Genomic DNA, 13778 nt, shown 5'->3' with positions numbered 1-13778 from the left:
TTAAAGTTAGGAATAAAAAACCTGGATTTCAGAGCTCCAAGTTAGTTGGACTTCAGCAAGCTGCAGAAAGGACAAAGGGATCTGTTTTGTTTGGATTTATGTTGACTAAGATCTATCTGCAGTGAAAAGCAAAAAAAAAAAAAAAAAAAAAAAAGAGAGAGAGAGAGAACAAAAATATAGCTGGTAATTGTTTAATTTTTACAGCAATGATGTATGTAACTATTTGTATTATAATAGCCATCATAGCTTGCAGTACTGAATGACCATTCATTGATCTATTTATTTATTTGTAAAAATACAGTTTATTTTTTTATCACCAGAGCAACAAAGTTTGGTCTCACCATAGCCTTCATTAAATTTTATATTTCATTGTTGATGTCTAATTAATATCCTCAAGACATTTACACATATAATGATCATGAGAACTTTTTTGAATTCTATTTAGTATCTTCAGCTATCTATGAAAAGTTTGCTTGTTATGTGCGATGTATCTAAGATCCATGTGCCAGAACTTCTACTCCTTCTCAACAATATTTAAAATAATTTTAAAATTATATTTAAACATGCTATAGGTTGAAGCTGCATGGGAGTATTTATAAAGCATATAAAAATATAAAGTGTATAAAGTACATAGTTATAAAGTATTTCTTTTGAACCTTGGAGCAACTATATAATAAAATAGATCTATTTTGATGGTACAATTAGCTCATTTAGAATAGTCAACTTGTTAGCTGGGATAAATATGGTAAGCAACTACAAAGAAGCTTGAGGCTAACAAGTTTTGTAGCCTCTACCTCTGTACTCAATAAATCAACTTGCTAGTCAAACAAGATTTTGTCACTGGACCAGTGTTTCACTAACACCATCTGAATCTGGCTATCAGATCATTCTGTAGTCGGGTACTCTTCTTCTTTTTTTTTTTTTTTTTTTTATATTTCCACCAAGACAGTTTTGGATCTTCCAGCATTGTTTTCATTCTGAAACTTTTACTTTGTGTGGATTCAAATGTGTACTCTTCTCATAGCAGACTCCTGACTTTTTTTTATGAGCATTAACAGCAAATCTTAACTTGCTATAAATAGTATTGTGAGTTTGTGGGGGAAGTTTAAATCCTAAGCAACAAATATTATTGCTAAAATTTTAACATGAGGAGGAATAATTAAATAATAAGTGAGTACATTTTGAAGTTGGGAAACGCAGTACTTTTCAGAGGATTCTTCATCAAGGAAATCTTTAGAAATTCAATTTTAGAGTCTTCAGTTTTAAATGAGCCTTGTATTTCTCTTCATATCACTATTTATACAGCAGATACTACTGCAAATAAATACTAATCTTTTAATCAGTACTCTGCTATGAGGAATAGTTAATTGAAGAAATGCACGCAAGATAATTGTTATCCACTTCCTCTAACTACAACAAAATGCTAACCTACAGGAATATTTCTGATTTCTGGCAGTATAGATCTACACCTAGTAAAAAGAATTACATCTACAAATTCCACCTAGTCACCTAGCAAATATTAGTCTTCTATCTGTCACTGAACTTTCCAACATCTTTTTTAAATTATTGTTCTGATAAATTTTACAGAAACAAGTAGCAAATTCAGAAAATAACAAAACTGGCAATGATCCAGGTAATGGAAAAGTACCACTCTGATGTCTAATGCACGTCAGAGTCGTGTATACACGAAGTTTTGAAGTTGCTACAGAACTTTCCTGGTCACGTGGTAGGTCTGAGCAGGACTGGTTGACCTACCTACTCTGATTTAATTTACCTACAAAAGGTCACCCTACCAGATACAGCACCTCAGCTAGCTTTATATTTGAGCATTTTATACAACGACATCATGACCAGACTGTAGCGAAGGAAATATCATATTACGCAATCACTCTGTTCAGTTTAAATTAGATGACTTATGCCTATGGGCTTCTTTCTATGTGGAAGTGTGAAATAGGCCTTTAAAATTTTGCAGAAAATTTGAATGTTTACATTTGCTCCTATTTGTAGTCACTTGGGAAGAAATGAGATTCAAAAAATAATAACAGAATTTATAAATAAAAACTGGAGTGCAAAACCTAAATCAAATTGGAAAAGATGGAAGAGTTGCAACATTTTGCTAATATTAAGTGTTTCATTTTGGCAGGATTCTGTTACCACTGAAGAGGAGATATGAATTAATTTCTCAGTATAAGCAATTCCTATTAATTTTGGCAGAAGCTGCTTGAATCAAAAGTAATTTTAGACCTCCATTAGGATGTATGAAACTAAGAAGCTGATGACTTTCAAAAATCAGTAAAACTAAACTGGCTGGAAAGAAGTTAATATATTTTTAATTCAATCTCTATTTATTCAAGATTAAGATGGCAGTGTTGGTGTGAAATGTATTTCAAAATTCGAGCCAAATGTGTGGTCTGAGAAAAGGTATTTCTTAAGTGTTAAACATCTGCACGTGAATTAAGGGATCTGACTATACAAAAAGCCTTTTTAAGACTGACTGCCTAGATGATATATGGAGATCTATATGATGATGATATCTATGGAGATCTATATAGATGATATATGTAGATCTATGTGATGTCTAGCGAGAAAGTAAAATAAACAGTTGTAGCTATAAATAATCCAAAATTATCTTACAAAGCAGTATTTCTTGTTGTTGGTAAAGAGAAAAATCATTTGACTAAGAAATAATTTTAATCATTTGATAAATTAACTACACCACCAAATTTCAGTTGTTGCTAATAAGCGTTCCAAAGCATGTTATTCCCACAAATGCAACTTGATATGTTGTGATTTTAAGCAAGTAGAAAATAAGGAACTCTTGGCCCTAGTTCAGCAAAGCTGTCAAAAGCCAGTGATGAGTCAAAGGCAACTCTTTCTCACTCTGAAGACTGAAACACCTCCTCTTTGAGATGTGTTAGGAACAGCAGGCTATCTGAAAAGTCACATTGTCACGGTGAGAACAGAAACCTGGTGATATGCGATATCCATATATTTTCATCCTATAAAGAGGCTAGAAAATCCATCTGATCTACCCACTAAGCATCTGGAAATGGCAATTCCTGTGGGACCACGTTCCCTTTTCACAGAGCAAGCCAAGGGAAGTTTGACCAGTTTTAGCATGTGCATACAGAGAGCGCACTCTTCCATGGTGACTCAGGAGTGGCATAAAGTAAAATATCTTTTTTTACCTTACCTCTTGTAATAATGCTCTGTGTACCTCTGCAGTACATAGGGTTGAACTCCTGTTAAGCTAATTGCATTTCCAAAACCTCAAGGGCTATGGGAGGTTACACAACAGGTAATATATAACTGATGCAGATTCTTGAATAAGCTGACTGTGAGGCAAGGAAGTAATGATTTATAGTGTTCATATTTCTCATTTTAGCTTGGATTTTTCATGAATTTTAAAATCATCATTGGCTTCATTTGGCATTTGTTCTTTTCTCACTACATACTCTCTACTACATACAAAATTTAGAATTTTCAACCGTAATTTAAGTTAAAAAAAAAGATTCATTTTCCTAGAACTTTAAAACAAAACTCTTTCTTTCTTTGTTTGTTTAAATCTAAACAATGAGGAAAGAAAAAGGCTGTACAGAGTAAGAATTGTATGAATCAAATTGTACAAAGCAAAACACATTGCCTCTCCGTTTTCAGCAAAAAGGGTGCTTTAAGTAGATGCAACTAAAATATCAGCAACTAAAATTTTGGGAAGATTAAAGGAACCAGTCTGCATTTATTGTGTATAGATTGATCACAAGACCTCTATTTTTGCTTGAACCTTATACTGAAGACGAAAAAGTTCACAATGCCTGCCCTTCATGGTAGTCATTTTTCTACCTTCAATTATGACTTGGTAAGAAACAGGAATATGCTCCTACCAGTGATAGAATGAAGATAGCTGGAGCTAGGGGTTTTAGATGAACAAGGTGTTTTAGATAAACTCCTCATCCTTTTATGTTTCTTGGGAAAAAAGCAAGAGTTGGAAACCACTGTGCTACTAGAAAACCACGCTGTAGTTGCTGTCACCAAAACCTGGTGGGATGGTTCCTATGACTGGAACATAGCTATAGGCGGCTACAAGCTGTTCAGAAGGAACAGGTGAAGAAGAAGGGGAGGAGGCATTGCCCTCTACATCAAGAAAGGGATGGAATGTGAAAAGCTGTCTCTGGAGGATAGCCACAAGCAAGTTGGAAGCCTATGAGTGAGAGTTTGATACTCAGGCAATAGGGGTAACTTCTGGTTGGGTTCTGCTATAGGCTGCCTAATCAACAGGAGCTTGTTGATGAAACCTTCTTCTTCCAGCTACAGGAGGTATCACAACTTCAGGCTCTCATTATGCTGGGAGATTTCAACCACCCAGGCATCTGCTGGAAAAGTAGCTCAGTGAGATGTAGGCAAGCCAGGAGGTTCCTAGAATGCAGTGGTTAACTGGGTTGATTTATTGATCCAAGTAAAAAGCAACTGTACTAAGGGGGATGCAATACCTGATCTGTTTGTTGCTCACCAGTGCAAGTGAAGTGATTGGTGACATCAAAAGTGGAGGCTGTAATGACCATGCAATGCTAGAGTTCATGCTCCTGAGGGAAACAAGACAGATGAAGACTAAAATCAGGATGCTAAATTTTAGGAAAGCCAACTTCCAGCTCTTCAAGTAGTTAGTCAACAAAACCAGTCAACAAGGGAGAAGAGCAGAGCTGGTATATCTTTAAGGAAGCTTTTCTTAGTGTTCAAAAGCTCTCCATTTCCAGGTGTAGGAAATAAGAAGAGGAAGGCAAGAGATCAGTATGGCTGAACCAGGACTTGCTGGACAAACTGGAAAGGAAGAAGAAAATGTATGGGCATTGGAAGGAGGGACAAGTACCCTGGCAAAAATATAGGGATGTTGAAAGGCTTTGTAGGGATAGGGTCAGGAAGGCCAAGGCCCAGCTGGGGTTGTACTTGAAAAGGAGTGCAAATAAGAATGAGAAATGCTTCAATAGGTACATCAATCAGAAAAGGAAAATCCAAGAAGGTGCAATCCCCCAAGTGAGTAATGCAGGCCAGCTAGTAGCAATGGATATGGAGAAGGCTGAGGTACTCAAAAACTTTTTTTCTTCACTGGCAACTGCTCTTCACTTATTCCTCAAACAGATGGGTTGTAAGGTAGGGACTGGGGGTGCAATAACATAGAATCATGGAATCACCAATGTTGGAAAAGACCTTCAAGACCATCCAGTCCGACTGTCACCTACCACCAATATTTCTTCACTAAACCATGTCCCTTACTAGTCCTCTTGCTAGTTATGTGGAAGAAGAGGCCAACCCACACCTCACCACAGCCTCCTTTCAGGCAGTATTAAGCTTGTAGCACTGTCTCTGGTTTTTGTGGCCAAAGTGTAGGATCTGACACTTGGTCTTCCCAAACTTCATTTTGTTAGCCTCAGCCCAGCAGTTAAGCTTGTCCACATCCCTCTGAAGGGCCTTCCTCCCTCCAGGAAAACTGGCACTTCCTGCCAAGTTGATGTCATCTGCAAATCTACCAAGGGTGCACTCAATTCTCTCATCCAGATTCTCAGTAAATCACATAATCACAGAATCACAGAATCACCCGGGTTGGAAGGGACCTCAAGGATCATGTAGTTCCAACCCCCCTGCTTAGCAGGGCCACCAAACGTACACATTCAGATCAGGTTGCCCAGGATCCCGTCCAACCTGGCCTTGAACACGTCCAAGGACGGGGCATCCACAACCTCCCTGGGCAGCCCGTTCCAGGGCCTAACTACTCTCCTTGTTAAGAACTTCCCCCTAACATCCAACCTAAATCTTCCCTCCTTCAACTTGGATCCATTTCCCCTAGTCCTGCTGTTGTCAGCCCTTTTGAAGAGTTTACTCCCCTCCTGGGTGTAGGTTCCCTTCAGGTATTGATAGGCTGCAATGAGGTCACCCCGCAGCCTTCTCTTCTCCAGGCTGAACAAGCCCAACTCCCTCAGCCTGTCCTCATAGGGGAGGTGCTCCAGCGCCCTGATCATCTTAGTCGCCCTCCTCTGGACCCTTTCCAAGACCTCTATGTCTTTCTTGTACTGAGGGCTCCACACCTGGACACAGTACTCCAGGTGGGGCCTCACAAGAGCCGAGTAGAGAGGGACAATCACCTCCCTGTCCCTGCTGACCACCCCTCTCCTGATGGAGCCCAGGATCCCATTTGCCTTTCGAGCTGCCAGAGCGCACTGCTGGCTCATGTTCAGTCTCTCGTCCATCAGGACCCCCAGGTCCTTCTCTGCCGAGCTGCTCTCAAGGACCACTCCTCCCAGCCTGTACGGGCGCCTGGGGTTCTTCCGGCCCAAATGCAAAACCTTGCACTTTGCCATGTTGAACCTCATCAGGTTCACCCGAGCCCAGCCCTCAAGCCTGTCGAGGTCCCTCTGAAAAAGGGGGAGGAGTGTAAAAAGTAAAGATATTAAACAAAACAGGTCAGTTCCTGGGAAACACCACTCATGATCAGTCGCCAGCTAGATTTAACTCCATTCATCACCATTCTCTGGGCCCAGTCCTTCAAACAGCAGAATGTACCTGCTCAAGATACATACTGCCAGCTTCTCTAGAAGAACATTGTGGGAAACAGTCTCTCCCTTTTTAAGCAAATATCAGGTTTGTGAACACCAGAGGAATATGAACAGTCATAAGTCTATAGGTCCTGATGAAATTCATCGCAAAGGCCTGAGGGAATTGGCTGATACAGTCTCCAAGCCACTCTCAGTGATATTTCATTTACGGAATGAATGAAAGTCATGGAAGTCTGTGATCACTGGAAGAAAAGCAACATCTATTTTTAAGAAGGGTAGAAAGGGCTGTCCCGGAAATTAATGACCTGTCAGCCTCTCCTCTGCACTGGGGAAGATCACAGAGCAGGTTGTCCTGAAATGCACATGGAAGAGAGGAAGCAGATAGAGGGTAACCAGCACGGCTTCACCAAGGTCAGGTCTTTCCTGACTAACCTAGTGGCCTTCTATGATGGCATAACTGCATCAATGGACAAAGAAAGAACCACTGATGTCATTTATCTGGACTTCAGTAAGGCCTTTTACAGTCCCCATAACATCCTTCTCTCCAAATTGGAAAGATATGGTTTTGATTAGTGGACCGTTTGGCAGATGAGGAACTGATGAGATCATATCCAGAGAGTGGTGATCCATGGCTCAGTGATTGAATGGGGATCAGTGATGAGTGCTGTCCTTCAGCGATCAGTACTGGGATTAGCTGTCTTTAATATCTTCATCAGTGGCAATGACAGTTGGATCAAGTGCACCCTCAGCAAGTTTGCGGATGACACCAAGTTGTGCGGTGCAGATGACATGCATGAGGGAGGGGATGCCAACCAGAGAGACCTAGACAGGCTCAAGCAGAAGGCCCAGATGAACCTCATGTGGTTTAGCAAGTCCAAGTGCAGGGTCTTTAACTGGGATGTAGAAAACTTCACTATCAATACAAGCTGAAGAATGAAAAGATTAAGGACAGTCCTGCTGAAAAGGACTTGAGAGTACTTGTGGAGAGTACATACCCAACCATATCCTGGGCTGCATCAAAAGAAGCTTAGTGAGCAGGTTGAGGGAGGTGATCCTGCCCCTTTGCTCTACACTATTGAGACCTCTCTTGGAGTACTGCATCCCAAAAGGGGAGTCCTCATGACAGGAGAGCTGTGAACCTGTTGGAGCACATTCAGAGAATGGCCACAAAGATGATTCTAGGGCTGGAACACTTCCCTATGAGGACAGGATGAGAGAGATGGGGCTGCTCAGCCTGGAGAAGGAAAGGCTCCGGGGAGACCTGGCAGTAGAATTTCAGTATCTAAAGTAGGTCTATAAGAAGAAAGGGGACAGATTCCTTAACGGGGTCTGCTGTGACAGGACAAAAAAGAAATGGTTTCTAACTAAAAAAGGGGACATCTAGATTTGGTACAAGAAAAGAGTTTTTTAAAATAAGGGTAGTAACAGGTTACTTGGAGTAACCTGTTAAGTTAGTATGTCCCATTCTTGTAGACGTTCAAGGTCAGACTAGACCAGGCTCTGAGCAACCTGATCCAGATAGAGGTGTTCATTGCAGGGGAGCTGGATTCAATTACCTTTAGAGGTTCCTTTAAAGTCAAATGAATTTATAATACTATGATTCTATGATATTGAGTCACATTGTAGGTGGGGTACAGAGAATGTGGGAGATGGTCAATTGGGTACTAAATCAGGCTTTTCACTTACGTACCGAGCAGAAGGGTCTAATAAATGTCTCCTGAACATGATGGAAAAGATTCTCACATGCCAAGCCCATTGCATTTAAAGGAGAAAAGGTTTTTCTCCTAAAAGATAAAAGATAAAAGATCAAAGCAGTTGAATTGTGTGTGTAGGTTATAGAGAAAGTATATTTTGTCCAAAAAATGTATCTGAAAGTCTAACCAACCTTCTTGAGGAGAAATACAGGCTTGGCACTGGCAAATTATTGTTACTAGTAGCACTCCTCATATCATTATTAGGTGGAACTTTGAATCCCACCTCAAAAGACTTAGCAGTCCTTGACACTGTCATTCTACTCTTCAACAGTGTAGCTCACTCTGAAATATGTGTAAATATGATTGATCACATTTCTGAGTCACAGAATCCTCATTATTATCACTGACTTATTTGGAAGCACCAGCCATACAGAATTTGCATCTCCAATGAATATTTGGGATACCATGTGGTAAGCCTTGGGCAGAATGATCAAAAGCTGGAGATATTTTTCACACAGTTTCTATATCCTTGTGATGGATTTTTCTGGCATTTTCATGTGAGATTTGGAGACATTTTTCTGACTAGACGACAAGACCATGTATTTAAGGATTCTACCCAAAAGTGACAGTTGGCAATCTACTGCTAACAAACATCCCGCTGGTTTGGGCAGGAAATTAAATATACTTTTCCAGTAGTGGTGCTAGATTGTGAGAAATTGAGATAATTCAATGATACAGAATCAAGATAATACTGTTCTTTAGATGACTTTTTGTAAACAATGTACAAGATTTCTCCCATGCAGTTAACATATTTACCTGAGTATCAAGCTTTCATATTGAGCAATAATCAGTTAGCTTCTTTTGAAGAAAAAAAAAAAAAAAAAAAGGCTATTAGCAATATATCAACAAGTTTTGGAAAAATAAGAAGAATCACTTCTATTCTTCCGCAATACTGCAGTCTTTTTCTTTCCACATACTACGAAAATAAAATAAAATAAAATAAAATAAAATAAAATAAAATAAAATAAAATAAAATAAAATAAAATAAAATAAAACAAAACAAAATAAAACAAAACAAAATCAAATAATAGAATGGAGCCTGGGCATGGAATCCAGCAGCTCTAGGAAAAGAGGTACATGTTAGGAAATTTGCAGTGTAGTTTTCACCTAAGCTGACTCTATTTATTTATGCTGAATAATCAGGAAGCAATTTTGAAAAGGCACTTTTGCACTAAAGTGCACTTTGAAACATGTTGTAACATCTTATGCTCAGTTCTGACTAATATGATTAAAAATCTAGTACAATAATTATAGACTAGACTCACGTAACATCCCCACTAAAATTCAGAGTCCTTCATCTGTCCAGAATACATGAAGATGTACCAAATTGCTTGCAAAATTTCCCGATTCATTGTCTGTATCTATATGGTAAAATAGCTGCTACATGATCAAGATAAAAGTCCAAAAAGCTGTTTCCTTTCATTTGCCGCTATGAAAGTATCTTTTTGTCTTCAAAGATTCAGACAGCCACTGGGGCCAAGCCAGGATTCCTGTAGTGAAACAATCGACTTGGCATCATGTTGACACGTATAAACAACAGTCTGTCAACAGGCCTCACATTAGTGACAGAACATTTTTGGCAAAATAGTAGCATCCTTCTGGGCACTATGGCAATAACAGCCAGTAGCATCCATTCATGCCTTCACTCTACAACACAATATTAATTAAAAGATTATAATAGTGACACTTATCCAAGAAGCTCAAAACCCACAGAAATATCCATGCAGTAGAATAGAATGTTTATTGAATAAAAACATGCCTCTAGCTGCTTTTCCATACAGTAATTTTAGACTTGCGCACTGCATGTAACCTCTGTCAGTTCACAATGAGAGGATAAATGTAACTGCTTGCTTGCAAATGCCTATGTGAAGTGTACATACACAGTCATGTGCCATCAACTTATGTAAATTGACTTCTCTCTAGCCAGAATAATAAAAAGCACAAAACAAATAACATTGTTTACAAAAATAAACAGTGCTGTGGGCTTTTATTTTTCCTTCTTTCTTTATTCATTTTTAATGAAGGGCCAAATTAAGAGGAAGCTGCTTGTTTAGATTTTTTTTATATTTTGCTTTTTAAATATCCTCTTAAATTCCTAAAATATGTGTAGCGAAATTTACATATGCAAAATATGCATAAATATGTTAAAAATAAAAAAAAGGTGTCAAAAATATTTAAGCCAGCTAATGTTTTTAATAATTGCCCAGCTTTTCCACATTTTTCAAAGTCCTTAAAATATGACATAAGCTTATTAATAATTCTTTAGTGTCAATGAAAAAAAAAAAGGTAATGTATAGCAGGGAACTTGGAAGGGTAGAGAAACATCAATTACCTGCTGGCAACTGCACAGAAGTTTAAATAGCAAGAAAAACTGTAGTATAGAGGAAAGTGGGTAGCATCAAGAATCCTGGAAGCAGCATAACAACAGTTCTGGAAGCTGTATGGGCAAATTAGTATGGTAGTTTGTCTGGGCTAATTATCTGTACTGAAGTACCCCACACTGAGTTGCAAAGAAATGCCCTGAACTCACGTTGACAAGAGGTAGAAATTACGTGGCATTCAGAAGCCCAACATAGAAACCTAAATAAACACAGGGTAAAAAATTGGGAGATAGCTCTAAAGATCAGATAATCCCTCTGACATGACAATTTATGCTTAAATTATCCTAAAACAATAATGGACTTGCTTTAGCATTTAAAGATGCAGATACTGTAACTTTTTTGTGCATTTCATTTCAATATATAAGAACTTTCTAAGAGCATATTTATTTCTCTAGTCCCATCAAGAGTGGGGCAGTGGACTTTATCTTTGCTAATTTATTACATATCTGAAGGATGTTATTCTGGCTTTCCTTAGAGTAAGCCAAGCCAGTTATTTTGATCATATGAGACTCACAGCAAAATATTTTAACTGTAAGCATACCTATTACCAATAGCTGGGTAGTGGAGATCTCTAAGATGTGGCTCCTCTCATATCACAAGACTGGATGGTAATTTTGTACTTTCTCACTGAGCTAGATGTATAAATTCCCCCCTCTGGAAGGAGTAAAGAGTTAATTTTGTCTTTTAGAACAGCTGGTAATAAACTTACAGTTAGAGCATACACTGTAAAGTATGCCCCCACTGTTAGACCACAGGTTAGATAGCATCGCTTGGGCAAAAGCAAGTAAGAATATGCAATGTTTCACACAGGAAAATTAATCTAAAAAAAAGATTTCAGTTTCTGCTTGAAGGCTTATTAGTTTCATCCTCCTACTTTTTAAAAGTAAAATGAAGAATCTAAAAAACAGCTTTCTCTCACAGGTTATATACCTCACTGCCCAACTTCTTGTCTTCCTCTTTAATCCATACATTCAGAGTTGCCTTGCAGCCCAGTTTCTGTAGAGATGGTAGAGTGTATGTGTCAAACCACGACAGTATGATACCCTTATCTGATAATTTGAGCACTCTTCTGAGAAGGTTTTAATCTCTCTGGTCAGAAAAGTGGTTTAACAAGCCTTTCCCATTTTCAGGTACAAGTCCTCCAACTGTTGGAAATGATAATTATTTTTCTGAATCTATGTCCTCCAGAATGATGATGATGATGATGATGATTTAGTTACATGAGGAACACAGGCAACCCACTTCTTTGAAGCCCTCAGTTAATAGCCACAAAAATCACTATTTGGGGCCAAATTCCTCATCTCCACAAACAGTTTTTCATTGAGTTTTTTACACAAGTACCATGAATGCCTGATAAGATATGACAGTTAGTATGAAAACAATGGTCCTTTGTGTATGGAAGATACAACTGATCGACAGATCAGCACGAACTATGTCTTAGCAGCACTTGAGAATGTTCAAATGACACATGGTATTCCTAATACTGAATCATGACATAGATTCACATTTCCAAATCAACAAAAAGGGAATATTTATTAACCTAATGAGGTATTGTAAGATTTGCCTTTACAGCTCCTTTTACATATGTTTATAGAGGTTATAACAAAAAATAAGGATTTATGCAAAAATAGCAAAGCCACTAATGTATAATTGTATGCTTGAGTGTAAATTGAATGCTTAGCAAACTTAAACATTTAGGATTATACACTCATGATGAAATACAGCATTTTTTGTCCTGCAGGGAATTTCAGAATTTCTTGAGATCTGATTTCAAACTGAGATTTTGAAATTCCAATATTTTGACTAAAATGTCAAAATCAAATGTGTATCTTTTTTGGATATTTTATTTGCATTACTACTTCAGATATTTAATTTTTGACATATTTAACCAGTCTGAAAGACTTTACTTCAAGTGAATTTGCAGTTGAATACATATTTCTTTTTGATCTCAGTTACCTATATCTTACAATTACAGCTGAATCTCTGATTTTTCCTGCTCAGTTTCTGGACTTCACTTTACTTCCATGCTTTATGTTACATGATGTTCCTAAATTTGCTTAGCTCTAAAAATGTGTGTTTTTCTATGAGCAATGTAAACAGTTGGAGATCATGACCCATCACTGTAACTGAAGTCTGACCTACAGCTGCCAGACCCCATTGTAGTACTTGTGCTGTGGAAACACACAAGCTAAGCACTGTTAAATAGGTTAGAACTACACATCTTAGGTATGAATGCCTTTCCAAAGCATTCAGACTTATGACTTAAAATGAGATGCTTTGACTTTTCAACTCAAAAATTCAGTCAGAAAAGTCTTCCACAGAACCAAATAAAAATGCAGTTTTGTAGAAATTTCAATTCTATGTAAAAATAAAATAAATAAAATCTCAGTGATCTGTGTTTCAGAGATAGGCAAATGCTGCACACTTGTTTCATTCTTCCATTTCATTCTTCCATTATCAAATGGAGAAGGGTAAGGAGGGAAGGAACAGGGTGATGCTAGAAAAACATACTATCTAGGATTGTTCATCAACACATCTAAGAAAAATTGAACCTGAATCTCTGTAAAATTCAGCTGCTGGACTTTCACATGTAGCGCGTTCTGGGTCTGCAAAGTTATTCCCACAACGAAAAAAAGAAAAAAAAGAGTAACTCAAGTTAGGCAGGTATTTTCTGGACTTACAACTATTACAAATACAATATTGTTTTTATGTACATATATATATATATTCTTTTTATCCACTTTCCTCTAAAAAACAAAGGATACAAACATACTTTTTTGTTATAGGGTTTCAAGTTTACTCTCCTACTTCTATGTCTCAAAGGAAAATGTCACAAGAAAGGAAACAAAATGACTCTTCGGGGGCTCAGAAAACATGAAAAAAAAAAAAAGGCTTCAAATGATGAAATGTGTAGAGTGATTTGTGGTGGTTTGTGAAACTTTTATTGAACGTTAACTAGCAGAGTGATACGGCAGTATTCAGTCTCGATCCCACCCCACACCCCTCAAGTCTTTTCTCTCTGCTGTTGTTCAAATGTCAAAAGCTTTTACATTTCAGCTGAGTTTCTCCTGACATTGAAGAGAAGTGAGAAGGCTGAG

This window comes from Tympanuchus pallidicinctus, unplaced genomic scaffold (genome assembly GCF_026119805.1).
Source record: "Tympanuchus pallidicinctus isolate F22 unplaced genomic scaffold, pur_lepc_1.0 scaffold1, whole genome shotgun sequence".
Taxonomy (NCBI): Eukaryota; Metazoa; Chordata; class Aves; order Galliformes; family Phasianidae; genus Tympanuchus; species Tympanuchus pallidicinctus.
This window is presented reverse-complemented; position numbering follows the sequence as displayed.